Source organism: Scatophagus argus, chromosome 1 (genome assembly GCF_020382885.2).
Source record: "Scatophagus argus isolate fScaArg1 chromosome 1, fScaArg1.pri, whole genome shotgun sequence".
Lineage (NCBI taxonomy): Eukaryota > Metazoa > Chordata > Actinopteri > Scatophagidae > Scatophagus > Scatophagus argus.
Window position 1 is genome coordinate 2,371,523 of NC_058493.1, and position 4,832 is coordinate 2,376,354.

The 4,832-nt window shown below is 40.7% G+C and overlaps 1 non-coding gene across 1 annotated transcript; it reads right to left on the reverse strand.

Moving 5' to 3' along the window:
• trnak-cuu lies at window positions 1–73 on the reverse strand. The gene has a single exon. It is a non-coding gene; the product is annotated as a tRNA-Lys (tRNA).
• Between the last annotated feature and the right edge of the window lie 4,759 nt (window positions 74–4,832).

Here is a 4,832-nt window from a genome sequence, read left to right on the forward strand (position 1 = left end):
CGCCCAACGTGGGACTCGAACCCACGACCCTGAGATTAAGAGTCTCATGCTCTACCGACTGAGCTAGCCGGGCTCCAGACCTAGGCTCCAGACCTAGGCTCCAGACCTAGGCTCCAGACCTAGGCTCCAGACCTAGGCTCCAGACCTAGGCTCCAGACCTAGGCTCCAGACCTAGGCTCCAGACCTAGGCTCCAGACCTAGGCTCCAATCTGGAACCCTCTTGCTGTGAGGTGACGGTGCTAACCACTACACCACTATGCCGTCCCAGCAGACCCATTCCGGCAGTTTTAAACAGACTTTAGTGGCTATCATCTATATTTTTATTATAATGATGTATCAAATGACACAGTGAGATGAAACAGTATCTTATGAGTGAATTGTGATCTGCCATTATTTAGGAAAGCAGGAAAATCTCCTGCAGGTCCTCTTTACCAGAGTATACGCTGTTACACTGCCATGTTTTTACAGTAGCCCATAATGCGTGTGTGTGTAATCAGTCACATATAATGATGAGTATACTCTTACCAGTGACATAATTTTTCTTTTCAATTTCAAGTACATTTCATCTTGTACAGGCCCAGGCTATGCATTTGGATCTGTTGTAAACAGCTACTTGGCTTTGTACTGAATACCCTTCTGCCATAAGTGTTGAAACAAAATTTTCTGAGCAGTAGTTTTTTTAATATCAATTATTGCACACACGTACTATTGCTTTGCAGAGTTTTGATCACACCATTAGAGGCAGCCAAACACAAACTTGTGAGTGAAATCTAAAAAGATAAAAGTAGATGTTATTGTAAATTCATGCATTCATGTCTTAAACATGATTCCGCTGACAATAAAATTGGGATATGAGATTCACCATTACTTTACCAATTTGAAATCCACTGTCCCTTTTTTGTTTTGTATATAAAAGCTTCTACATGATGTCTTATCCGTAAGCCTTTATCCATCTTTATCTATCACTGATTACTAAGAACAATGTTGCCTTTTTAATAATAAGAAAATGCCAAAACAGCAACATAAAGCAAGACCTAATCTTCTGACACTGTTTTTTTTTTTAAAAAAATATTAGCGAAAAGCTCCTCCTGAGTGACCTGAGTATTGCCTTGAAGTTTTGAGCTTGGAGATAGAACATACTTATTATTAAACCTTAATTTCTTAATTTATTGGTTGTTATTTTCTGCTAATTTAGAAAAAAAGGAACATAATAAGAAAACTTTAATTTAAACACAATGTTCATTGCGAATCTTTCATTTGCTTCCTCTACAAATATCTGCTTGTACAAACTAAAGCTCTTGGTTAAGGTTAGAGAGACATGGCAGTCTTGGTAAAGTACTGAATGCTGGTCTGCATTATGACTGTCCTCTTTGCACACCCACCATCTACACTGACTGAGAGTGTTTTGAGGCTTTAATTTACCCTCAATGCAAATGCATCATCATCACTCTCAGATGATCAGAGTAACTGCACAACAAGATGGGTGGAAGACGAGGTTAGAAGAAGCGTAACACACTGATTTTCAGCAGGTTTTACATCCTTTTACATCAACACATATCAACAATCTTTTCCTAAACCTATAGTTAAAGTGCAATCTTATCTTAAAGAACTCATAGTTCCTTATTTTCCAACTAGAATTCTACACTCCCAGGTTCAGGGTTACTTGTGGTTCCTTCCTGGAATCATCTTCTGTCTTTGGTCGAGGAGGCAAGAACAGATTTAAAACCTTCCTTTTTGATAAAGCTTATAGTTACAGCTGGCTCAGGCTCGTCCCTAGTTATGCTGCTATAGACTTAGACTGCCAGAGATCTCCCATGATGCACTGAGCTTCTTTCTCCTCTTCTAATTCTCCTTCCATACATATTCATGTGCCATCAATGCATGTCACTAACTTGACTTCTTCCCTGGAGTCTTTGTGCTTTCTCGTCTCTCAGGTTCCCATGGTTCCTCATGTCTGGACCTCTTGCTGTGGTCCTGTTTGACACAGACGACTGTTACCATCTGTTATATTTCAGCATTATCATTATTATTATTACTACCAGTCGTGCAGTATTTCTCCGATGCCACTTGAGAGTGTGTTGTAATATGAATATAAAACGCAAGCATTTCATATTTATTCACATGACACATTCTTAGATAATCACAGCATATTTACAGCTCAGTTAAGCCAAAGACAGGTTTCCTTATGATGACATATCATTATCAGAAAAGAAAAAAAAAACTGCTATGATACCTGATATCTCAGAAGGTTATTATGTAAAAGAAAACAATGTGGGAAATGATTAAAACACACACTCTTCGGCTCTCCTTACACCATGGATCAGTCAGTGGGGGACAGAGAATTCAGTGCCGTCGCTTTTATGATACTAGTATAGTTGCTGTGTTGATTTACTGTACACAGATGAAACTAGGAAAGGTTAATGAAGCAATATTGATAATTTGGTCACCAACTGGCTCCATTAATTAACTCTGGAGGGAGATGTCTTTGAGGAATTATAGCATCTCAAGGACAGATATCCATTTTGATATCAATCATCAAGATGGGTTACAAAAGAATCTCCAGCTAGGAAACGTAGCATTTCTATCAAGTGTGGTGAAAGGAAAAGTGATCTCTGTATTGCACAGTCTGATGAGCCATAAAAACAGGCACACAGGAGGTCTTAATGATTTGGAAAGGTCACAACCTTTAGTTTCAGACGCATAACAGGCAGTGGGAGGAGGAGTGAGAAGAAAGGGTGGGTGACAGAGCCATAGGAGGGCTAAACTGGTGGCAAGACACATGAATAAAGATGGAGTACCGTCATCTGCTGGCTGGTGTAGCGTCAAGAGAGCCTGAATAGAAATGCCAGGAGTGCACAGACATTACACAGCATGTTGCATTTAAATTGAATACTACCTCATGACGAGTAGACATGGTGGAGAGGAGGAGATTAGGAAGGAATAAAGGAGAGAGAAGCTGAGATGCATCGTATGTGCCGGCAGTAAAGCAGTAATTGAACCATCGGGGTGATGAATTGCTTCAGAGGGTACAGCTGAGACATTTTCTGAGAGAAGTTGAGGAGTTTTGAAACATCATTGATTTCCCCAGAGTTAAGAAATTTGTGAGATTCCACACAAGTCTCTCCAACACGACTTGTGACACAGTAAGCTGTACTGGGTTCAATTAAAGAAGTACATCTGGAGCAGTTCTCTGGAGTGTTCTCTCCTCAGTGTTCCAGGAGGTGCTAAGGCAAGATATGTAAGGTTCTTTTGCAGTGCTTCCCAGACTCACTGACCAAATCAAACTGGGCCAAATAATAATCCTTGTAAAGTACTAGTTGGAAGTGACCACATGAGAATAAACTAATTTCACAGGCTAAGATTAGCTGCATTGTTGGCTCGAGGTGGTATTTTGTCCTTATGAGAAGTGTATAATGCTTACTGTACATATATTTATTTGTTTATTTGGTTAATGGGTGTACAGATAATCCTGCAAGGTTGCCGCAGAGTAGTAAAAGGTAGTAAATTAAATTAGTCCAAATTAAAAAGTAGTAAATGTCATCTGAGAGGTAGTAAATTTGAGAACCCCCATCCAACTGGGCCTAAAATTCTTAAATTAAAGTCCTTAAATTACTAAACGCGTGCGTGAATTTATTTTTATGTTGCGAGCAGGACATGAGTGATAGGTATGATGTCACGTGTGTCTTGCGCACATTGAAGCGATCTGGGTACTTGCTGCGAGTTCGCTAGTTTTGCCAAATTCAGTTATGGGAAAGTGCAAGTTTTCAGACCTCTGGCTGGAGGAATCAGCTTTTAAAAACTGGCTTAGGCCAGTGGTTGGTAACAGCCGAGAGGCTTACTGCGAGGTATGCAAAAAGACGTTGAATATTACCTGGACGGGGGTGAAGGCAGTTAAATCGCACATGGACTCGAGTAGCCACCAAGCTAGGATGCGGGGACATAATGCGCAGAGACCGCTGTCACTGTTTTGCTCTGACACTATGGCTACAACTATGCCCTCAAACTCCATTGCTCCCTCAACCTTGCCTGCTCGCCCCCCGGAGACGCTCTGCTCTACCACCTCTACGCTGCAGGCCGAGGTAGTGTGGTGTTTAGATTTGGCAGTTAAACACCACTCATTCAAATCAAATGATGGCATAGGAGAGCTGTTCAACAAGATGTTCCCAAATGATTCCCAAACCGCCAAATCATTCGCCTTGGCCAATGATAAAACCGGCTATGATCAAGTTTGGCATTGCCCCCTATTTTAAGAGGCAACTGGTTGAGGCCATAAATCGTGCCGGATCGTATGTCTTTCAAATTCCAGTGTGTAGCTCATTCTAAAGGTCCAGTCTGTCTTCTTCTTATTATAATTACCCTGTTAAATTGTGGGGAAATATGTTAATACATTGTAAATTTCTTTACTTTACTTGTCACTTTATTTCACACTTTACGCTGCTACAGTTGAATTTTGAAGTGATGCTGGTAGTAAAAAATATTGTGAAGGTAGTAAAAAAGATAGTAAAAGGTAGTAAATTCAACTTTAGAATCTCTGTATAAACCCTGTCCTGAAAAGACTCCAGAAATGTGTGAGACATTTCTGTCTTATCCCTCTTGACAAAGTTACCAGCATCAACAGACACGATCACTGATTTTGGGCTCAGTCATACATACATGACTCCATTTAAATGCCCACTGCTTGAAACAGCCACAGCTATGGCTGTGTCTGAAACAGTTCCAAGACAGGACCTATTGAGGTGAAATTGAGAAGGTCCGAAATGGCCACCAGCAATGTAGCCTGCAACGGCTTGTGAGGGTGAGGTTAAAACATGGGTGGAGGGAGGGCTAGCACA